We start from the raw sequence: 25326 nt of genomic DNA, 5'->3' as shown, positions 1-25326 counted from the left end.
CCAAAACAAAGTCATAAGTTTTTGAAGAGATGAGCATGGAAAATGTTTCAATTTTATCAGTTCACATGCATAGTTTTCCACTGCTTCTACAGGGTACTGATTTAAAGGCCCCTAAGAATACCTACATGAATAGAAGCATCAATCTTTATATACAATTGTATACAATCACGTAGTATTAGTACCGAACATGCACAAGCATTACATATTTTAAATCTATATCTCAGGTATCTTTGGAATAGTCATAATCAACATAGTGTGAAGGATGTGTAAATAACTGTTACAGTAGATTTCCCAGGAAACCATGATGAGAAATGTCATGTACATGCTCCATACAGATGAAATTTAGCTTCAAATATTTTTATTCATTCAAAGATAGTGGAACACATGGATATAGAAGCCACTCACAAAGAGAGACAACTGTAAACATACCATATTATATTACAATAAAATATGTCTCTCCCCAAGGTTTCTCCTGACCAGTGTCATTATTTTTACCCATTACCGTGCTTTATTTAATAATATTAAGCCTTGTAGGATTATTAATTTGTTCCCATCTCTCTCTCTTCACCCTAGGATGTAATGTGTATATAGCAGTGTCCTTTTATCTTTTTAGCATCTCTTATCCTTGGTGCTTAGAAGAATATTAATGTTTATAATGCTAGGCAAAGATTTGTTGGAGAATGTTTCATAGACTATTTAGTATAGCTTTTTCTCATTCACTCATTTGAGTGAAAACCCAAAGCCTACTATTTATTAACACCTTCAAAGCTCTCTCTGACCTGACCCTTTTAGAGCTAGGGAACATCACTGGCAAATCCTAGCTCCCTAGTTGTTCAGTTTGGAATAGTCTCCAATGGTTCACTTCCTCACCTGTTCCACACAGACATTGAAATAGCTTCTCAGTATCACTTGCCCTAGCACTTATTCTGCAGCCTGGCACACCCGCCCCCACCCTGACACTACCGAAACTTACAGAATAGCTCTCTTTTGCCCTGTACTCTATTTCTCTTTAGCACCCGTGAGTCATGTGTCATTGAGGTAACCTGTTCCTCTTGTCAACTCTTTGTCCCCAGGGTTAGGGATGTCGGGAATAAATAGTAAGGTGCACAAGGTTAGGGATGTCTTCTTATTTTGTTCATGTTTGCCTACAGAGCCTGTAACAGCACTTGATGCTATTTAGAAATATTTGTCAAATACGTGAACAAGCAACTGGATATATTGTTTTCTTTTCTCAAGATATTGCACAAGTTAAAATACTGAATTTATGAAATGATTCTTTTAATCATTTATAAACCAGAAAGCTCTTACACACTAGTCCTTTGCTTATTTAAGGAGGGCTGAGGAGAGAAGCTCAACACTTGAGGGCCAGCAGTAATGACTGAAAAGGGCCTGAAACCAGCCAAGTATATAGTGCTAAGAACAGGTCCATCCAGTGATGCTGTCACTTCCTGTATCTACAGAACATCCATTCCATACCTTATACACCTAACCATGCAGAAAGCCAATCCTTTGCTAGGCATCTCTACAAATAATTCATGGCAAACATCTGGTTTGCCCTGTCTCTTTTTATTGGAACTGTTCTGCATCTCAGCATTACAAGTAATTGCTTCAGAGCTGAACTATTGGTTAACCAGCCTTGATGAATCAACATAAGAAACTAGACTCATCCTGAGATGAGCTTTAGATGAATAGCCGGTGTGCCTTCCTTGCTGTACTAGGTCAGCGTTTCTCAACCTGTGGATCACAACCTCTCTGGGGATCAAATGACCCTTTCACAGGGGTTGCCTAAGACCATTAGAAAACACAGATATCTATATTATGGTTTACAACAATAGCAAAATTGCAGGTATGAAGTATCAAAGAAAATAATTTTATAGTTGGGGGTCACTATAGCATGAGGAACTGTATTTAAGGGTTTTAGCATTCAGAAGGTTGAGAACCACTGATCTAGGTTGAAAGCCAAACTCCAACTTTGTAAGAATGGGGGAAATCAGCAGATTCCAGCTGTGAACCACATGGGACTTTGACATTCATGTTTCTAGAGGAATATTTATGAATGCCCAACCTGAAACCGGAAGACAGAAGTAATTACAATGTGGTACACCATGAGTTAAGAGGATCACTTTCTCAGGGTTACCTTCCTTATCAGGTCAAATATGCCTGTTCTATAAATGACCTATGGGTAGGGAGAACTGTGGTTTGCTTGCATTTGACATTCTTTTTATTGCCACTTGGCAAAGATGAGAACAGGCTTATCCAGTTTAATCTGAAATGTTTTGTTTTTCATTCAGGAGCAAAGATAGTAAGAGATCATGGGAGTTCATAGTCAGTCCTTAATCAGAGAGGTCTCCTTAATGTTAGACTATCTGGCAAGCAATACACTTTGTGGTGATCCGTAGAAGTTCCTGCTGGTAAGAATAGTAGGTAAGGAATTACCTTTGGAAACTCTGAAAACTTGCTATGGGAGTGGGCAGGATAGCATCCGAAAAGTACTTCTCTCCATTTTATAACTACAAACTGAACTTCACAGTACTTAAAAATCCAGTGAACTTATCTGCTTACAATAATACCGATGTCTGCCTTTGCTACATTTCGAAAGTTACAACCATTAATCAGTACATTGTATGCACATGTAAGTATGAATACCAACTAAATATTGAGAACTGTGGGTATTCACTTAAGCCTATTCAAACCAAAACCCATGTCTTTGCTATTAACCCTGAAACTACATGCAATCCATTTAAACGTGAGCCCCACAGCCTTAGTTTTAGATAACTGGCCAACACGTTACAGGTGTGCAGGCTTTGACCAAACATAGCTTTTTCCTAGGAAGGCCATCACTACTTACACCTCACCCGAGTCAATGATTTCCAGAGGCTTGCTAAGATAATGTTGCAGTGAGGAAAATCTTGAATATGGTTGTGTTGGTGCCACTGGCAGTAACACTCACTCCCCACACTCACTCCCTAGATGCAAAACTTTGATCAGAATTCGGAAGTAATGGGGCAAACGCTGGAATGGAACACAAAAAACACTCTTCACTTTCTGTGGCTGATTCATCTTAGGGAAGTGCCAAGACAAGTCCTGTCTCTTGCCTGGACAGCCTCCCTCCGTCCTTTCTCTCTGCATGTCACTCTTCTTGCTGATAATAATCGTTTTTGTTTTCTTTTTTAAAAAATACGGATGGGCATGCCTCTGTCCAGTGTTCTTGTTTGGGTTTGGTTTTTGTTCTACTCAGCTGTAGGAAAGGCACACAGCAAAGCAAAGAGGGTAGATGGAGTTTTCTGGGGCTATCTGAGCAGCAGCAGCAGCCCCAAGGGCTGGCTAGCTCAGCTTTCTGCAGGTAACAGATGGAAGGCTTCGAGCTTGGGGCCTGCACCCTCTGGGGTTCCCCTTCCCTGAAGCCCGCGGGCACCCAGAGTGGGTGGGACTGAATTCCAGCCGACAGCCCGCCTTCCCCAACTCACCAGCCCGGGAAACAGCCACAGCGAGGGCGCTGGTGTCGGGTTTCAGGGCCGCTCCTGTCTTCCCGAGCTCTGGTACCCACCAGCAGCCACTGCTCACCAGCAGCTTCACAGCGCCACTGTCATGGGCACAGCTCCCTGCGTTTGCAACCTGTGGCTCTCGATCGGTGCAACGCCAGGCAGTCCCCAACCTCTGCCTGTCCGGGCTGCGAGTGGCAGGGCTGGTAGCACCACCCGGGAGTCCGCCTAGGCGGCTGGGATCAGGAAGGTTTGTGTGAGAAGAAGGCGTGTCTCTGAGTCCTAACGCGGATGTGCCTGGCTCACCTCGGGCCAGTCTGTCTGGTGACTCAACCGCTGCAATAAGAAACACACTTGGCTGCCGCTGGATTCTCCACGCTGTGGGGGTGCATGTCCTAGCGGCCAGCTCGTTTTCATTGACTTATTTTTCTGGCTTTGCGCTGACACCTCTTTCAAAGAGCCTGAGGCAGTGTGGGGAGACCAGCTTTCATATACAGCTTGCCTACACCCGGGGGGGGGGTGGGGTGGGTGGGCAGCCTCCTAGAGCAAGGGCTTCCAGGTAGAGAGCAGAGAAAAGCATTGGATCAGACTGGGGACTGGAAGGAAACCGCATTTCTAAAGTTAGGGCACGTACATAAGAATGCACAGTCCACACCACGGGATGCTTCCTTCCTAAAGCCATTTGGGGGCTAATGGATTACTGCTAAATAAAATGATAAACACGGTCACTAAACTAGTATTTACTAAGTTCATAGTATGTGGCAAGTTCTATACTAGATAAACGCTTTGGATTTTCCCATTAAGTGAAGATCCTGTGCATTGCATTTTCGACATACTCTGACATCCCGAAATACAGACTCAAGGTAAGAATACAAGATTGAATACATCTAATGGTATTTGACGTATTCCTTCACAAATAAAATAGTTCCAAACCTGTTGCTTATACTCATGGTAGAGTTAGGAAGTTTTAATTTAACTCATCCCTGATCGATGCTTCAGAGTTTAAAGAACTGCTAAGATCTGCTAGGAAGCATTTCTTGTGGAATGCCCAAATCACAGGCCAAGCACAAAGATGTGCTTTTCTTGAAGATAAAAATAACAGGGCCGCTGGGCATTGGTGGCTCATGCCTTTAATCTCAGCATTCGGGAGGCAGAGGCAGAGGCAGGCCTCCTGTGGGTGCTTGATGGGGGGATGGCATTCTGTATATAAGTTTCTCTTATTGGTTGATGAATAAAACACTGTTTGGCCAATAGAGGCAGGAAGATAGGCGGAGCTGGGCAACAAGGAGAATTCTGGGAGAGGTAGGCAGAGAGGGTGGGCAAAGAGACATCATGTAGAGATGGAAGATAGGACACGTCAGGCCATGTAGAAATACATAGATAAGTAGTTATGAGTTAATATTTAAGACAGAGCTAGCCAATAAGAAGCCCTAGCCATCGGCCAACAGTTTTATCATTCATATAGCATCTGTGTGCTCATTTGGGGATGAAGCAGTGGAGAAGCACAAGCAACAGGTGCTGGGAACCAAAGCCTGCCCAGGTCCGCAGAAAGAGTGATAAGAGCTCATAAAAACTGAGCCAACTTCTTGAGCTCCAATATCACTTGACTCATAAACATTGTCTTGACTCTTCTACCAGAAAAAAAAAAGTTTGAAGGTAAGGATTTTAAAGGCTCTTTTGTGCCTGGGGTATGTATATGTGGCACAAATTAAACAGATAAAATTTTTGTCTCATTCTTCGAAGCAGCTCTAATGTATATGCAGATACCATTGTAATTGGGAAACTTCTAGATGAAATGGCAAATTCATCATCTGTGTTTCATCCTCCTTTCATCCTCCTCAAATTCCTTGAACATACACACACAAAACAAAATCAATTCTGAACTTCTAAAAATAAATTTTAAACCATAAAAGGAAATAAAAAAGACAAGCGACCTCACCAGATAAAATAATTTGTGATGGAATCTTTTAAAGACGTTAAACCAGTTGGAGGCAGGTATTGACTTAGAGAAGCAGTTTACAGGTGCCTGTCTGTCACAGAGTTAAGGACATAGGGTTATTAGCTCTTCTCCCCCACAAAACCCAGCAGACTGAGCGTTTTTAAGGCAGAAATACTGGCACAGACTGGTGACAAGTGGTGGAGTATTGGGTTTAGTTAGAGACACAGAATGGTTGTACCTGAAGTTCCTACCCACTGTTATGTAATCAATCAAGTTCCTTCATCCGCTTCTTCCAGCCTCCAGTCTTCCGGAGAATACAAGTAAAGTCATGAGTGGCTTACCAGGAGCTGAACACAGACCCTTTGACTCTGCTTATAGCAAGAGTGAACAGCAAAGAAATTAATCCTCCGCAAAGTAGAACAAAAGCTACATAAAATGTTGAAGAAGAGAAAAAGTGACAAAAACAATCATAGAAAGTTCTAGAAGATGAGTTCTTTGTGTGCAGAAAGGGACGGAGGAGTGAATGGAAGGAAATAATGCTTTAAGAATTCCACAAATAAAGACTATGGACTTGTGAGATTGAAGGTTCCCTTTACATTTACTCATTAATTATATATACATCATTCTGAAATAATAGTAACCCATAAACATTAAAAATGTGTTTCGAGCCATAGGCAAATCATTTACACAGGGAAAAAAACTGTGTTGAATTTCCCAATAATGATAGCAAATGTAGATGTTTCCTTGAATGCCTCATATATTTAAAAAATTAATTTATTTTGAATCTATAATTGTATGACCAAATTGATTGTTAGTCATTTAAATGATGGCATTTTCATGCACAATTTTAAAAACGGCTTCCCTGAAACAAGCCAATAAACCAGGAAGAGCAAAACTCAGAAAACTCAAGTCCAACATGAGGGACAAATTAGAGTTCCTCAGAAGAGCTCTCATGAAGCAGGCCAGGGGGCAAGCAGGAGGAAGGCTGAAGTAGGTCTATCTCCAATCACAAGAAAGAAGATGTTAGCATTGGTGCCTGCACACCAGGAAATTATCCACTCTGCTCACCAGATCCCTTTCATTCTCCAGAGCATTCCCTCTGGACTTCTCACTGAGCTCCCTACATGTTGGGGAGCGTTCAATTGAGTGTTAGCCAAGAGTATGAGGCAGAAATGACAGACATCACTGCTAGGTCACATCCTTAGCATGGATCCTGAGTGCCTCCCTTGCCTACTACACCTAGACTGGGTTTCTCTGTGTTACCCTGGATGTCCTAGAACTCACTCTGTAGATCAGGCTGGTCTTGAACTCAGAGATCTACCTGCCTCTGCCTCCTGAGAGCTGTGATTGAAGTCATGCACCACCACCACCTGACAACAATCAAGCTTCTGAAGGAAGAAAGTTATGACCCAGAAAAGTCTTAGCCAAAGAAATCCCAGCTGGTACTGCTGAACCATGACATGAGCAAGAAGTAAAAGTGTGTAATGACATTAAGATTTTGAGGTTGTTACAGCAATTAGACTGTTCGGACTGTCACAATTTAAAAAGAACATTTGAAAGCAATTTTGAGTAATTTAGAGTGTGTACAAAGGACTACATAACATTTAAAAGCACCTTACAAACTCCAGGAAAAACAAAATGTTGTATAAGAAAGGGAATACAAGGTAGAATGCTGCTTTATTCTGGCATGAATATAATTAGTTTGATAATATTCACAAGGGAACTAAGCAAACTGCAGTAAAACTGCATGTGGAAGGTGTGATGAGGGAGACTGGGAATGTGCATGTGTAACAAAGCTAACTGCATCCTCAATTATGGTCACATAAGTTAGTGAGTATTGTGTAAGATGGCCAAATAATAATTACTAGGCTAAGAAACCATTTAGAAAAATGAAAGAGGAACCTGAAAACATGAAATTTATCACTGGACTTAAGGGAAGAACTGTGGCTTCTTTAACACCATTTTCTTCCTTTTCTGTTTCATTATTTTAAAGCTCTCTCTCTCTCTCTCTCTCTCTCTCTCTCTCTCTCTCTCTCTCTCTCTCTCTGTCTGTTTGTGTTTGTAGTATATGCTTGTATACACACAGGTGCCAGCCAGCAGAGGCCAGAAGAAGCATCAGAGCCCTCTGGAGCTTGAGTTACAGTTACAGGTTGTTGTGAACCATCCTAAGTGGGATCAAAGTGTAAATCAAATACCAGGAATGGAGCCCTGGTCCTCTGGAAGAGAAGGGAGTGCTCTTAACTGTAAAGCCTGCTCTCCAGCCCCCTTAAAGACTTTACTTGATTAATTTTGAATGTATTTGTCCTTTGTCAATGTCATATACACATGTAATGCTTTCTGGCCATGCTCTTCCCTCTACCCCCATTTAACCTCTTCCTGCTTTCACCCCCCAAATCTTGATCTCATTTTTATTTCTTCTTGTTTTATATTACCTTAATAAAAAATACAATTTAGAATCCTAATCTTCCTACCTCCACCTCCCTGGTGATAGGATCATGCATGTGTGATACAGTGCTTAGCTTAGGATGGATGGATAGATAGATAGATAGATGATAGATAGATAGATAGATAGATAGATAGTTGGATGATACATATATACATGTATATATATGATAGATGATACATAGATAAGATAGATACATGATATGTAGATTAGATAGATAGATGATAGATAGATAGATAATAGATAGATAGACAGATAGATAGATGATAGATTTAAACAACAAATGTATTTGATTTCTTCTCTCTTGTCTTTTGTGGTATGAACTACAGACATTATAGTCATGATACTGACTTTGAGTCTTCAACATTCTCTTCTTATTTTTTTCTGTATAAACTCCACACTGTTGGACATCATGGTTTCCAGGTAACTTCATTCCTGTAATGAATGATAGTGAAGGTAGGTTTTTCTGGGCAGGCAGAAGGGTGTGGCTGCACCTTCTGCTGATTGCTAGTTCGTGTGGTTTCTTCCTAATCACAAATAAAAATCTGCTCCTCCCCAGCTGGAGGAAACTCCAGAGCATGACTAACCAGTCATAAGACCAGACTCCCAGGCCATGCTGGTTGTCCTACCCACTTCCAAGGATGTAACTTTAGGACATGTGAGTGCTTAGAACTTTAGACAGTAGGTTGATCCAAATGTGAAGCACAAGTAACTCTTTAAACATGTTTTCCACACTGGGCATGCAGTTACCATTGTATCTGGACCATCCATGTGCTCTGACCTTCTATAACTTCTAATCTCAATTTGCCTCACATGCTTAGAATGTGAAATGAGGAAACCTAATTTGGAGCTTATTGTAATTTATGTTGAATTCCTTTTTCTTATGTTAAAGGAAAACAACATGGAGAGGGCTTAATTTCATGTATAATGTTTGCATGCAATTTTAATGAAAACTGATTTATGAGAAGTCACAGTACAAGTGGGCTCTGATATGTCTATGAAAAACTGCATAAAGTTTAACCATGAACACAATTACAATAGACATTGTTCAATCATTTCAATAGCTATGGCAACAAATTGTTAAATAGAAGAAAGTTGTATTTTAGAAAACTGAGTATATAGGAAAATGTAGGGCGCATGAGCCAGTCAAAGATGGAGCTGAGGGGAAGTCAGATGGGTGAGTCCTGAGTTATTTACAAAAAAAAAAAAAAAAAAAAAAAAAAAAAAAAGATGATTGGTTGCCTAGATCAAACAAGATGAGGTCACTGCATGAACAACTTGTGTTCATTAGGTAAAGCCTAGTGCGCCTAGGCACATGATAGGCTGACCTTTAAAACCATTAGCTGGCTGTTTAATTAGTGATTGATATTGGAGGGTCCAGTCCATTGTAGGTGGTGTCATCCCTGGTCTAGTATTCCTGGGTTATATAATAAAGCAGGCTGAGCAAGCCAGTAAGCAGCAACCCTCCATGGCCTCTACATCAGCTCCTGCTTCCAGGTTCCAGGTCTGCTTCAGTTCCTGTCCTGATTTCTTTTAGTGATGGATGGTGGTGTTTAAGTGGAAGATAAATAAACCCTCTCCTCCCCAGATTATTTTTGTTAATGATGTTTCATCACAGTAAGAGTAACCCTGACCAAGACAGTCACTATGACAATATTTGGCATACAAATGAAACTGCAGCTTGTGTAATGACACGTTTGGCAGTTTGTAAGTGGTTACCTAGTCTGCATTTTGTTTCAGAAAATCTGATTATTATTAACTGAGACATCAAATGTTGGAAATTCAGCTTTGTGAAATGGAGTAAGAGCATTGCATATCAGACTCCAGAAAGAGGTAACCGTATAATGTCTATGGCAAGTAAAGGGAATTCTTTCAATGTGCACATTTTTTAAGTGAAAAATCAGATAAAGAGCCCTGAAACCCTCCCAGTATTTGTTATGATGTAATGGCACAGTTAAGGTTTTAGCAGTTCTCTCTCTACATTTGACATGAGAGAAGTAACCACAAAATGCCATGTCTCTTCCTGGACGCACAACTTTGTACCCTGTCATTAGTGGCAAAAGTGGAATGGTAACAATCAGAAACATGGCCCATACTTGCACCCAGCCACTTGTCATCACCATTTGTAATCACCTTTCTCCAACTAACTGTGGGTGTCTTAGTGCAGCCAGGCATGGTGGCATGGTGTGTGTGTGTGTGTGTGTGTGTGTGTGTGTGTGTGTGTGTGTGTGTGTGCAATTTGTCAGCAATTTGTTTTTACTTTTCCTTGAGACTACCATTGTCAAGATAAAATATTCCTTAAAACTTTTCTGGTTTAGAGTTAGAAATAAAAAAAATGATATATTTGCTACATCTACTATAGTTTTAATAATGATCAATAAGTTTTAATCTTTAAAATATAACTCTATCTAAGCTAATCCCTTATTTATTTTGGTACAAACATATATTCACCGAATTCAAAATGTTGTAATAAAAGTATTTGAACTATTGGCAGCAGATAATTTTCAAGGATTAGATATTTAAGCATTTCACTTCTGTGATCTCATTAGTATTAATTCACCAGCTAGAGTTGTCTGTAAATTATTTTAAAAATTTGTTTAAATGTTCCTGTTTGTTAGATTTGAGACTCTTGCCTGTGATCTTCAACTGGTTTATTGAATACAGTTTAGTTGTGTGTAAGATGGTAAAGATTTGTGAATGTCAACATTTCCTATCTCTATATGGTATGGCATTGACACAACTCGTCTGGAGTTACAATGGGAATGGTGTAGTGACTGTTCCTTCTGTGTCCGAGCATTGACAGTCATCAAGAGGCCAGAAATGCTTTCTGAACCATAGGACCAAGTTGAGAGTGAGGAGTCTGCCTCCACTCACAGAAGTCACAGAATCATGGCGTTAGGAGCTAACTGACCCTACCTGTCCCTCCCAAATGCTGGGATTATAGTTGTGCACCACTACTGCTGGTGAATTTTGTTTTAGTAAGTATTATGGTGCTTAATGATCTCTGTAAAAGTCTTTGTCTGAAATGTCCTGTTCTGTGGTGCACTGGACATGAGAAGGCTGCTACTTCTTGTATTTTTCATACAAGGCTTCTTGTGTTCAATGGGTTTGAGTTCATTCATAAGTCTCGTCATAAAATTCTTCAATGACTACTTAAAGCTTGTTCAGCACAATTGACTCCTGAGAATTTACATTAATCCTGGGCTCAGGACAGACATGGTACAGTATTCCTTCATGAAAATGGTGTGATCAGTAACACTAAAACTTGGCCCTCTAATTCTCAACTACAGTTTTTTAACAGAAATGTTGAAGTCCTTGGTCCAAAGGGTTTGGCTTATGATAACCTTGGGGGTTTGGCATCCACTTTTACTTTTAAATTTTCTTTCTTTTTGTCATTTATTCTACAAGTTGTTACAGAAAAACATTCTTTTTAATAGTAAACAGTAGAAGTATCAAGCTGGATAATTGCATTGAATAATGAAGTAGGGTGGGCTCTTTAGAAGCGAGAAAGCAAATACCCTGTCAGCAGGGAACAGTGATCACTGTTAGCAGTCATCAGAAAATGAAAATTAAAAGAACAGCTAAGTGTTCATCCGTATGGTTATAGGCAGGGGTCCAATGAGATCCAGTGCTGATGAGGACACAGAAGAAGTGCAATTTCCATTTCCCACCACTGGGAGTATAGACTTGGCTTGACTATTTTACAAAACTGTAATCAACTAGATACATTCTTTCTAAAATTTACAGTAACTATTTTCCTCTTAACCATAAATTTAAAGTTATCCTCATGTCCATTAAGGATACACATAATAATGCATATTCATAAAACAGAACACTACTCATGTGCAAGAATAAACTCTGGCTGCAACAACATGAACGAATTGCATCAGCTTCATTATGAACAACTCAATTCAGGCACAATAAATATATTCTGTAGGACTCCATATGTAGCAGTGTTAAAGTAAGGCATATAGAATCCATAACGTCACAAGTTAAGAGAATGGTTATCCTGAAGGGATTTAGGCTGTGAGTGAGAAGTGTCACAGAAGTTTCTAACAATGCTTCATTTCCTCATTCATATGCTACTTGTGTGAATGTGTTTCTTGTGTGCCATTCAAACAGAATTATGGTTTGTATGCACTTGTGTGTTTTTTGTTGTTTTAATGAAAATCATCCTAAAATGCAAGATAGCAGCAAAATAAGATTCACATGGGCTGTGGTGAAAAGGAATGAAGGACAAGATGAAGAGGGGGCTAGTAGAGAGAATGCCTGCCCTGACAGTCACACTTCACACCAGGACAGATGATTCTTTCATTCACTGTGTCTGTGGGAAGACAAGCAAATGTGTTGTTCAAGAGAAGCCTGAATCCATTCACAGGATTGAAACCAAAGGAACATGTCTTCTATGATTGGAGTGAGGTTTCGTGCTTGTCCTGAACTATGACTTGAGGAACACCCTTATAGTAAATACTTAGAGGGAGTGCCTGGGGCTGTTGCTCAAATTGCCATCAGCTCAGAAAGATCACATTAATAAATTATGGAGAAAGAGTAAGCAAGTAGTTCTGTGGGAAATACACATTTGGCAAACAGGTGCTTATGAACTTAGACTTAATCAAGGAATCGATGCCAGAGTAAGGAACTTCTATGGCTATGTCCTGAGTCACGAGGACTTGAAAATACATCATGCCAAGATTGCCTGGGTAGTGGCCAGAATGTGTTCTTTGTTAAAGGAAGCCATGTGGTAGGTAGGACCAGTGATGATAAGATTCTGACTTATGGAGTAGAGAAGTCTGATGCATGTCTCTGTCTTTACAGAACTCCCTATTTCTGTTCAAGTTTAAACCACTGTTTTATTCTTTACAAAGAGGTTTAGGTTGTCTCCTCCACAAAGTGATGTTAATCCTAAATTTCTGCTTGCATTAGTGTAGTCCCCAGGGGAAAAACTGAAGTGGGTGTGATCCATACATATTTAACTGAGAAATATTGCTTCTGGGGGCAAAATTTCTTCTCTGAAGTGCATGACCTTATCTTTCTTCCATAGAAAATATAAATAATACATACAGTATACAAAGAGCTAGATAGTAAACTGTAGTATGAAAATGTAACTTGGAAAATAATATCTGCAAAGGCTTTATGTGAGATGGGAAAAGTGAGATGATTAAAGAAAAACTTGGGACTGGAGCAATGGCTCAGTGGTTATGAGCAAGTTCTGCTCTTCCAGTGGGCCTGAGTTCAGGTCCCACCCAGTCCTAACACAGTCATCTGTACCTCCAGCTGCAAGGGATCTGAGGCCTTTTTCTGACCTCTGATGGCAACTGCACACACTTGGCATATGTTTAAACACACACACACACACACACACACACACACACACACACACACACACACACAAACCTTACAAATCCTGCTACTTGGCCAATCTTTTTGTCCCCTGAATGAAATAAATTAAAAAGTATAATCTTAATGTTCAAACGTACTAAGTAATAAAGATGTATTTTGAAGAATACTTTTACTAAATAAATATAGTTTATACACCTGGAGCTTGACTTGTTCTTGCTACAGTGAAAGAGTTGAGTGTAGATCTAATAAAATAGTTGTTATATAATCCATAGGCCTAAAACACTTACCATCTCACCCCTTGAAGACTGCTTATTATCCTAATAATCGAGGATTTGGTTCAACAAGTAATTTTTCCCTCATTTGAAACAGACCACATGCATTGAAATGTGAATGTTTAAGTGAAAATATACCTGTGATGCATATAAAGCAGGTAGTTAGAGCAGCATGTACAGTTGGAGTCACTTTCTGTCAAACAGGGTCCTCTACACAACCCACACTGGACTTTCAGAGTTGAGGAACACATGTGAGTTTACATGCCTCAAACATATGTTAATAGACAGTTTTGTTAGATATTGAAGAAACACAGGATTCCCTGGGACTAATTTTAATCAAATGCACCAGGAGCATAGTAAATATCAAGCCACAGTAAAGCCTGAAAATTAATTTTACCATCAACGAGGAGGAGATGTGTAAGGGATTGGAAACCACCAAGACACACCTTTAGGGATGACAGGCATGTCCACTGTCCTGATTCAGATGACAGCTTCCGTAGTACACTCTCATGTCAAAGCCTATCACGTTGTGCACTTTAATAATATGTGGCCTACTAAACACACACACACACACACACACACACACACACACACACACACACACACCATTCATACATCAAAACAACTCTCAGCAGAGGAACACAGACAACTTATCAGCCTTATGAGGACATCATCATCTTTTAACTCTACTCCTCTCCTCCCCCGAATTCTCTGAGGGAGCTGCAATGTGGGCCCTTGTTCTCTATGTAACTGAGGGTGTTACTCCTTCCATCATGGTAAATTTCCACTAAGGTTTTAAAAATCAATTGTTCTGGAACCTTCACTTTATTTCAATGCTGAAGAGCTTGACAGTTAGAAGAATAAAATTGTGAGTGTTTCATTAATTAATTAGCCAAAATATCTTCCTAAGCCTTAAAATATCAGCACAATTGAGTACATACAAGAATGGGTATGTTTCTCAAATAGCAGTTAATTAAAGACAGCTCATTTTCCAAGAAATTAATCTCGACATGTTATATATCTAATAAATCTTTGCTCCATTTTTAAATGAAGTGAATAATTAATTTACAATCACTTGCATGTACTTAACTAAAGTAGCTCCAACCAGGCTGGCTCCCAAATGCTTGTCTTTGAGGAATGCATCAGCTAAGTTTTTCCTAAAATATTGCTCTACAATAAGTCACCCCAAACTCTAAGACTTAACACAAGATGTACTCTTTTTCTCAGAACTCTGTGGTTGTCTGCTCTTTGTTGGCTTAGTCTGTGCTCTGTGCTCTGAACTCCAGGTTCAAGTTGAGTTAAAGTCTGTTACAAGTGTCTCTCATCCTCCTGGGGCCAGATATTCTCTGAAGAATGTGATCTACTCTCCAGCTCTTATTACTGGAACATAAGCTACAAGGTCAAGAGCTTTTTTGTACAATCTCTAATGGTGGATTTGAAAAGCAACAGATAAACTGATAAACAATGGCTCTTCAGGCTAATGCTGGGTAATGTGTGATAACCTGTCCAACTATATATTGGCCAAAGCAGGTCCTTGTTGCCGGAACTCATTCAGCTAATAGTCTTTGAGATACTCGCCTCTTTGGGGTGGGGTCTCAGGTGCAACTCGTGGAGAGAGAGCAAGCAATGGTTCTCAGTCCATATGCGTACCTGAGACCCCGCCCCCAAAGGGGCAGGTGCCTCAAAGACAATTGGCTGAGTGAGTTACCACAACAGGTCCTGCAACCCATCAACAGCAGTGATAATATGGGAAGTATGTTAAGAAGGAACTAAATACTTCCTAAATTATATAAAATGTCACATGTTTTCTAGAAATTGGTAAGCAAAACACACAGAAAATGAGTTAATAATGCTAATACTATGAAGCTTCTTTATAGTTTTGTTTTCTTGTTTTTTTTTTAATTTGGAAATGTTTACCCCAAAGAATTTATCATGTACTGTAGCTGTATGCTCAATTTCCTTCTGTTAAATAATTGAGTTCACTTTTGGGTATAAACAGATATTTATTGATTATGATTATTTTCTGTTGTTTCAACTGGTTCATGTTATTTCTACTTAATTGAAGTGGGCAAATTTTAAATGTGTGCATCATCTTAAACCAGAAACTATTTAAGGCTTATGTGTGTTTCAAGAAACAACAGTCATTTTATGTTTTGAATGTTAGGAAAATAAATTGATATTGTTTGGTCAATAAAACAATGACATGATGAACCACCAACGAATTTTAAACTTATCCATTAGCATGTATGTATGTATGCCATGGGTGCACAGATCTTATCTGTGAGTGGCAAACACTTCTATGTTCTTTAACATCTTTACTCCTGTATAAATGCAAGTTGAAACCTTCATGGCCTCTCAAGTATTGTTTGAAAAAAGGGATTAGTTTGGCTAATAACATATGACAGAGATGATGTAAAATACTTTCATGAGAAAATTACCATTTATTGGGTGCTCCCCTTATATTGCAGTGGTTGTTGTGTCTCAGAAATATAAAGGGTTCCCCATAAACTCGTGAGATTGACTAGTTGGTCCCAGCTGGTGGCACTGTTTGGGGAGACTGTAGAATCTTTGGTCCTAAGAGTGGAGCTGAAGTGTTCCAGACTCCCCCTTTGGTTGAGCTCTTTCTTTGTCTCCTGATCTATTGAGATGCACACTTGTCACACTGCCTGCTCTGATGCCAGAGTAGAGCCAGCTATATCAGTGTACCCTGAAACTTGAGCCAGAATATACCCTTTGTCCCTTAAATTGCTTCTGTCAAGCATTGTGACAGAATACAGTGATCGTAGAAGGGTGGGCTGACCTGAAGATGCCATGGGCCAGAAACTGACAGCCTGGAATGTTGGGTGGGTATGTAAGTGACAGCTGCCTTGAGGGCATGGTTGGATCTACCTGAGTGAAAAAGAAACAGCTCAGACACAGGATCACTTGTTGCCACAATATGACTGAGTCTCTCTAGATGATGACAAATGTAGATTGCTAAGCAGCAAACAATGAACAAAATTTAAATATTTAAAGTAATATATATAATATATTATATATATATATATATATATATATATATATATATAATCTTGTTAATTACAGTGGAAACGTATTAGGCTTTGGCTGGCATTTATCAAGACTTAGCACATAGTATGTACAAAATTAACTCCTGTTCTGTAAGATAAAAACAGACTGAGTGCAAGATAAAGACCTGAAATACCAAACCAAGTGCCGAATATTCCTATATTAAGAGATAGATTGTATCCCAGTAAGAAAAATTTATTTTGTGGGTTCCTTCCTTCATTTGCTCAGACATGATTGTATCTTACTTTCAGAATTAATCTGGAGGCAAGTACACACTGAGGGCAGAAATAGCTAGGCCTTCAGCCTCAATGAGTGTTCAAGACCAAAGTGTTCATGTCCATGTCAAACACCATTGCAACTCCACCAGTAGGACAATTAACTATTTGCACTCAGCATTGACAAACTGGCATTTCCCCACAGGTGGCAGTACAATGATGATGCCTCAGAGTTAACAAATAAATGGTTCTGTCAAAGGCATCTTAATGATGTGAGTTAAGCTATTATGGTCACTCCTGTAATGCCCCAAGTGCCTGGGGAGATTTTACTCTCAGACCTGCCCTTTAAGACCCTGGTTACTCTAGTGCATATCTAGCCAGATGCCATAGTATGAAGAAACCAGGTTAAAGCTAGGCTTAATATATTTTTTTTGCATCGCCTTCTCTAGCATTCATCCTATTTTCACTCCAAAAATATCCTCAAGTACAAGTTTTTTCCTTAAAAAGTGTAATTAGAATACAACAACTTTACCTCTTCTAATTTTGGTGTTGCAAGTTTCAGTGGGTGCATATAGTATTTAGTCACCACTGTCATCAAGATAAAGAAGGCTTTGATCAATCCAAAAAATCCCTGCATGTTCATAGCCCCTCCCCTGTTCCTATAGTTTTGTCTTTTGAAAAACAACGAATGAATGGACTAAAACAGCATGCATTTTGCCACTACAATTTCACTCAGTAGTTTTCTTATGTAAATATAATCTTAAGCTATTCCCTGTCCTTTCTCCAAGCATATTTTCTTCCTTCTTAAGTATTAAGTATGTATCTTCACTTCATTTTCTATAGTTTATGTTTCTCATGCTTTAATTCCTAATGCAAATTCTCCACATGAACTAATTGCCTGAAACAGTGTTAGAGTTTATTTCTTTCCACTTTGGTGTATCTGTTGAGTTGTTCTCCCCTCCTGTTACTTGGTGTGTTCTAGTATTCCTATATTCCTAATTTCAGATCTGTGCTTGACTTATTGATTCTCTGAAAAGCAAAGCTCATAGCAAACCTTGTGCTGAACCTATCCTCTAATATCAGAGCTGTTTTGTATTTGTTTTCTCAACTAACAGGTTGTCTAGAGTCCTTGAAGTGAGATAAGTAGGGAAAAGGTTACTTGTAGAGGCTCATAATGACAACTGAGAAGTCCTATAAAGAAGTGTTGGGAAAAGACCAGTGACCCTTCTTATAGACTTTGTTCAACTTGTCAGCTGGTACATTGGAAAAGTCAGAACTTACACTCTTAATTAATGAGTATGGAAAATTGAACATTTGTTTTCTGCAGATAGTATGTTTAATTGGTACAGCTTTGGAAGGGTAGACTGCGGGGGGGGGGGATTATTCCTTCCTATTGACTCACTGATCATAAGAGCCACTTCTGGAGATTTCCTTTTACCCTATAGTTAGTAACCCAGGGAGAACACCCAGCCCCTAAATAAGCAGACGACATGGGGGAGGGGCTATTAAATTCATGCTATTTCCTGTTGTAACCATTGCAAAAGATATCCAAAAGAGACAGCAGAATTCTAAAGCAAATGTCATGATTTGGATTACCTGTCTGTTACTCTCTGAGAATCCCAAGAAATTAATGTTGTCCCCCAATGGTCCAAAACCAGAAGTGCCCAAAATGAAGCACACATCTTTGATATGAAGAATAGTCTTTGCATTTACATTATTAGTCAAGTTATTAATCACCAAAACCTTACATATTATTAAAATAGTGGTTCTAAGACCTTTGTTTCGGTAGAAAGATTTTCCTAAAAAGTAGGTGCCACCAGTATCTGTTAGTAGTGTTAGGTAGATGAGTTGAGAGACAATAGGAGTGGAAAATTTTTATTGGTAAAAACAAATAGAATTGGATCAGAAAGGTGGCTCAGTGATAGAGAGCACTGGCTGTTCTTCCAGAGGACCTTATTCAATTCCTAGCATCAACACAGTGGCTCACATCTGTCTGCTACTCCAATTTCAGAAAAGGCAACATTTCTTTCAGGCTTTGATGGGCACCAAGAACACACGATACAGAGACAGACATGTAGCCAAAACAGCCATACATGTACCAAAGAAAATAAAAACAACAACAAAATAGTCAAGAGAACCGGCACATGTAGCCTTGCTTGTGATTGAAAAACAAAACAAAAACATTAGGCTCAACAGCCACTGTTGACTCCCTTGTAACCCCTTTCTTCTTTGACAGGAGTAGTACAAATGTATTCTTTTTCTTCAGGGCCCAGGTGAATGCAGTCTCACTCCTAACCCATTCTGCATGCCCAAGTCACACTGGAAGTTAGAAACATTTCAAGTGGCTGATTATGAAAATAATAAATCAATATAAGTAAACAAGAACACCAGAGCTTCAGGGTGATTCTGACCAGTTCCATCCTCATAATTCCTGTAACAATAACCTCTGAAATATAAATTTAAGCTTTTAAAATGTGAATGAAAAGGAAATTCCATTGGCTTTTTTTTCACTAAAGTATTGTATGTCTGTCTATACTTGAAATAAAGAGCAGAATGAGGAGATAAAAAGGAACCAGCCCTCCAATCATCCTGTAGTACAAACCTCAGGCTATCCACACAGAGGTGCAGGCCTCTCCAGGTATTATCTTACTGGGAGCAAAGAAGTGCTGTGTTCATCAGATGATACACCTACCAGCCAGTTTTCGGTCCTTGACCCAGCACATTATCTGTGCTGGCTGTCAACATATTTCAAAATCTGCCACTCTCTAAAGAGCATAGAGTGCGGGCATCGGAACAAAAAATTAAATAGCGGAGTGCTTCCTTCTCTGAAGGAAATCCCACAGCTCATAAGCAAATCAAGTGAACTGAATATGACATTCATTTTCATCACAATGAGTCGTGATGAAACATTAGAATAAGATGTTCATCCCCAGAGTGGCTTGGCAAAATGAATACACAGTGGCGCATGCCCTAGTACTCTGTATTTATTGGAGATCTGTTCTATTTAGAGAATCCTGTGGATACTTCAAGTTTCAAGTAACTTAATCCTACATAGATTCTTCCCCATACATATATACCCATCTAAAGACTTTAAAAACTCAAAATAATTGCGAAAAAATTCTTTAAAAATATCCATATACACACAATCACCCAAACTAATGCAAATAGATAATTTCCTGGTTCTCTAAAACTATTCTGAATTCAAAATCATTATTATTTATGCATTAAGTTAAACCTTTTATTTAAAGACTTTAAATCTTTTGAGAGAGAAAGGAAAATTTAAGTCATTTGAAAGTTTCATTTTAAACTGTCACTCTCTGAGACAAGTGGCAATATCTAATCCAAACAGAATCCCTGAGGGCTGAGAGATGCTTGCTGGTCACAATGAGGACTGGTTGCTTTTGTATAGGATATGGAATTGGGTCCTAGCACCCACATGGTGATTCACAACTGTCTGTAACTCCAATTTCAGGAAATACAACATCTTCTGACTTCTGATGTACCAGATACCCACATGGTACACATGCATGCATACATGCTGGCAAATACCTATATATATAAAATAAAAACAAAAAGTGAGCCAGGTGGTGGTGGTGCACACCTTTAATCCCAGCATTTGGGAGGCAGAGGCAGGTGGATCTCTGTGAGATCTAGACCAGCCTGGGCTGCAGAGCAAGTTTCAGGACAGCCTCCAAAGCCACAGAGAAACCCTGTCTCAAAAACCAATATAAAAATAAAAATAAAGTGTCCGCCTTGGATATTATGAATTAAATATTGATTAATCTTTGGTTACTACTTTTTTGGTGCACACACATGATAGGAAAAGCTTGATAGAAAAAATTTTCAAATTTTTCAGCCATCAGTGATTTTTCTCATACCCCTGATGGAGCTTATAAAATTAAGTTAGCAGCTTTCATTTTGGCCATTTACAAAAAATTAGAAAAATTTAAAAGCAGTTTTTAAAACTAAGCACAGTAATAAATTAATCTTGATAGAAAAATCAGAGAAAGTATAAAAACTTGCTATAGTAAAGTTATTTGAAACAACAGTTATTTTATCCTTAGACTTCTCAATTTACTATCTTCAGAACACAGTTGTCTCTGGGATAGGTTGCGATTGATAAGCACATCATTTTCACAGAGCAATTTCTAGTTATTTAACCGACATATTTTGGGTCCTAAATTATAATTTCTACGGAAGTAAAAATAAATTTGTCTTTGTAACAACATTACTCTTCAACATGAGATCCAATTTCTCTAAACCCCATCTTCAGTTTAGGAACTTTTACTTCATAAATCTAAAAATATTTGGTGAATGGGAAAGTTAACCTTGAGATGATACACAACTCTACTAACAGTCAATAACAATTATCTACAATTATCTACTCTTTCAATAGAAGAAAATACCAGAGGTAAATTGTTTGCCTCCACAATCACATGCACATACTTGTGCATATATTTGCACACACACACACACACACACACGCGCGCGATTTTATCATCTTCATTTTCAATATAGCATGTGATCCCTTAAACTCACAAATTAATTATGTTAATATTTTCAAGTCCATATCTCCACATAGTTTATCATCATCATCATCATCATCATATTTTAAAAGATGGATCTTGAACCACACCGAGGTCAACAGTGCTCATAGGTTCTCTAAGTAAATGAGAAGCTTTTGTTACCATGAATTACTGTGAGCATTGTTTTATACTTTAGAAGTGAACCTGTGCATTGTCAAGTTGACAGTGAAGATTAACCGTCATATTCTGTCACAGCATGATGACATTTTACTTCGTTGCAGTACCAATGATTGAATCTAGAGTCTCCTGAAGTCTGAGCCAGCTCTCTATCTTAACTTTCAACTCAACAGGATTTAGAATTGCCATGGAAACACACCTCTAGGTTTGTCTGTGAGGGTGTTACCTTTAACAAAGGAGGAGGACTCACACTGAAATGTACAACACCATCCTGTGGCTAGAGTTCCAGACTGAATAAAAATAAAAAAGAGAAAGCAAACTGAGAGCCATCCCCTCCCTTCTCCTTCCTAACTTAGATACAATGTGACTGGATGTTCCTGCTTTCAAAATTTCCCTGCTGTGATCAACTGTTTCCTCAAACTGCAAGCCAATAGAAACTCTTCCTTTTGTAAGCTGCTTTTGTCAGATAGTCATAGCAGGCAGAAAAGTAACTCATCCACTACCTATGAGTTAGATCCAAGACTTTATGGTTGTCAGAATCTTACAAAGTTGTCTTGGGTGGCCTTAGAATTACTCAATAACCCAACTGGCCTTAACTTTCAATTCAAATGCTGGAACCTTATGTGACTACAGGCTTATACTATAGAGTCCATGCAGCAAGTACTTACCCCGATTAAGTGTCAACTTTAAATATAAAGGAATATATTATTTATGCAAGAAAAGGCAACTATAAAATCTCTAATAGTAAACAGTCATTATTACAAAACAAATATAGCTGTTTCAACCGTGTTTCTGGGTTTTCTGTAACTAATTATCACTGTGAATCCCATCCTTGAAATTTCTCTGATTATCTCTCTGACATTCTATGGCTTCCTTTTCTTACCTGGGACAGCTCCTGCAGCAGACTATGAAGGAGGCCTGTGAGGAGTGCCTAGTGATCCTAGGTGGACCTCTGCATGCTAGCTGAAGCTGCAAGGAGGAGGCTAAGCATGCCCTTAAATTGAGCACTCTCCTGGTACCTTCTCCTCCAGCTTGGTCACAGCAAATAACAACCAAAACTAAACAAATACTCAAACAACAAAACCATTCACCATGGCCCTTCAAACACACACACAAAAAAGAAATCTTCCATATATCCTTCATCTGGGAACCCATTCAAGTTTGGCTAGTTGTCCCAATTGTATCTTTTTTTAAATGTTTTTTTAACCACTGAATTTATTTGTTAATCTTTACACATGCTACGATGACTTCCCAAGTAGCATGAAGAATTGCATTTAGTTAACATGTCTCTTACTTTACTTAAATCTGCTGTCTTCCTTTGACTTATACAACCATGACAGTTTTGGAGACTTTCCCTTCGTACTCTGCCAGTGGTCTACCAGCTTGGGTTTATCTGATATTTCTTCATGATTTACTGACAGCCTCCTCACCATCTACTTTCACTGGCATATTGATGTCGTGGGGAATCTTGTTAAAGGCCAGACTTTGATTCAATTAGACCGGTGAGATCCACATTTTTTTTTTTCATTTTTAACAGGCCCCCAGGCCATCCATGGTGTTGAGCTCATTTAAAACAGCAACAGCCCTTGGGAGATCAAGTAAAAAGAGTGGGATATAATTAGGACTGAGTGCTTGCTGTGAAAGCTAGTGTTAATTGTCAACTTGACAAGATCTAGGATCACATAGGAGAAAAGCCTATTAGCCTGTCTGTAGGGGACTATCTTGACTATATTAGTTGAGATGGGAATACCCAGGTACTGTGGGTGGGATCTCTTCCTAGCTATGGGATCCTGGACTGTATTGGAGTGGAAAAAGTGAAGTGAGCACTAGTATGCACCCATGCACTCATTGCTCATTTCTGACCAGAATTTAGTATCACCAACTCCCATTGCTATGACCTCCTTGCCACAGTCAACTAAAACCTGGAACCATGAGATAAGTACACCCATTTTTCTCTTTAGCAGCTTTTGTCAGAGTACCTTTGTCACAGCAAAAGGAAAAGTATCTAGTATATCCAACTTCTCCATCACAGTCAATACCTAATGACTGTTTAATACAGTACTTTCAAAGATCCAAACCTCTCCTAAATTATGGATTTTAGCACCAGAAAGCCCGAACTTAAAGAACTTACTTATTTCCTAGTTACTGTAGGAAAATGTCCCAATGATCTGAGAAGTCAACATGTATGATTTGACCAAGGACCAGACTACAGAATGAGGGGCCTTTTCAGTCTTCTTGACTAAAGGGGTGATGTCAAAATACCATACAGAGAAAGCAGGGATGTGATAAGTGTGCTGGGTCAGCCAGAAACCTACCAATGTCTAGGTGTTCAAAGTCCTAGAGAACACCTAGAGTGATGAGATAAATGTAGAGCTGATGGGCTTTGAACACTTGCTACCCATGTTCCAGACTGTGGCCAGGAACAATGACTAAGGAACTTATGAAGAATATGTTGAAGACCTTCAGGTGTTTTATAAAGAAGGGGCTGTTAACATCATGGGTGCTGAAATCCATCATTTCCTTGTCATGTTTGGTGAGAAGATGACAGAGGATGAAGTTAAGTTGCTGGTATCAGGGCATGAGGGTAGCAATGGTTGCATCACCTGTGAAGAGCTTGTCCAAATGGAGCTGAATGGCTGAGGAAATTTTCATATCCCAAGCCACTAAGATTTCTCTATAGTGCAAAAAGCCCCCTAGCCCTTTTATCCTAGCACCTTGTGCCTGGCCTCTCTTGAATGATGTTTGTTGTTAGCCTTCACCAAATAAATTCTCTCTTTGCTCCAAATAATTAACATACTTCACCCAATAACCCAATGAACCCACAGCACTACCCTAATTAAATAGATGGTCATTGGTTTCATTCACCTAGTGACTTAACAGCAAGGCAAAGAAAGCAACCCTGGTGATTTCTCTTGTTCAGTTCTCCAGCCATTTCAGTAACCTGGTTAATTTGAGACACACCCTAGGTCTGGTCTTTGCTGGCTACTTGTGTCTGCTGCTCATGATGAATACTATCTCCTTCATTTCTTACCCAGATATGACAGTCATTTACTTGCTAGTATGCTTCTGTTTTCTTCTTAGCAACAGAAAAATCCTTCTAAAGGCCTCTGGCTACATTTAGCAAGAGACAAAAATCCAAGGATCTCACTTTTCTTCTTTCTTTCCTCTTACAGTCTACTCTGATCACAATGATCTGCTTGATTACCTTTCTCTGATCAATATTTACACCCCTTCTTTCTTTGATAGACTTTCTCTTGACGTTTACCTAGCTCACTCCATCCCTGTTATTCAGAACTCATCTCCAAATACATTTCTTTGGAGGACCTCTTGATTGCTTATCTAAGTTAGCACCTTTAAGCTGACCTTAAAGCCTGCTGCCTGCTATCTGGCTTCTATGGTAAGAGAGAACTGACAGGGGATGCCATTCTGTATGCTTATGACTATGTGTTTCTCTTATTGGTTGATGAATAAGGCTGTTTCAGCCAATGGACAGGTAGGATTTAGCCAGCTGGGAAATCCGAATAGGTAGAGAGAAAGGTAGTAGGTGGAGTCAGAGAATCACTATGTAGCTGCCAGGGAGGCAGGATCCTGGGGCATTACTGGCAAGCAAAGGCCATGTTGAGATATACAGATTAATAGAAATGGGTTAATAATTAAGAAAGAGCTAGTCAGTAAGAAGCCTAAGCCAATGGCCATAAATCATAAATAGATATTAAGTCTCAGAGTGGATATTTCATAGCAGCTGTGGGGACCCAATTGGGTGAAGAGAAACCAGTCCAGTGAGACTGAAACTAGAAGGAGAAAATCTCCCAACAGAAGTGGGTTAATGATTAATAGAGAACAAGCCAATCAGAAGCCTGAGCCAT

At 39.2% G+C, this 25326-nt stretch overlaps 1 protein-coding gene and 1 pseudogene across 1 annotated transcript in view; one reads left to right on the top strand and one right to left on the bottom strand.

The window, feature by feature from the left end:
* The window catches only part of Rab27b (RAB27B, member RAS oncogene family), a 64246-nt gene extending 60476 nt beyond the window's left edge, over positions 1-3770 (bottom strand). The window contains exon 1 of the mRNA XM_027402647.2: positions 3468-3770. The gene's annotated coding sequence lies outside the window, so the exon portion shown is untranslated. The remainder of the gene's footprint in view (positions 1-3467) is intronic.
* Positions 3771-23641: 19871 nt separating this feature from the next.
* LOC100761877 lies at positions 23642-24100 on the top strand (annotated as a pseudogene).
* Positions 24101-25326: the final 1226 nt, after the last annotated feature.

This window comes from Cricetulus griseus, chromosome 2 (assembly GCF_003668045.3).
Source record: "Cricetulus griseus strain 17A/GY chromosome 2, alternate assembly CriGri-PICRH-1.0, whole genome shotgun sequence".
NCBI lineage: Eukaryota > Metazoa > Chordata > Mammalia > Rodentia > Cricetidae > Cricetulus > Cricetulus griseus.
This window is presented reverse-complemented; position numbering and strand designations above follow the sequence as displayed.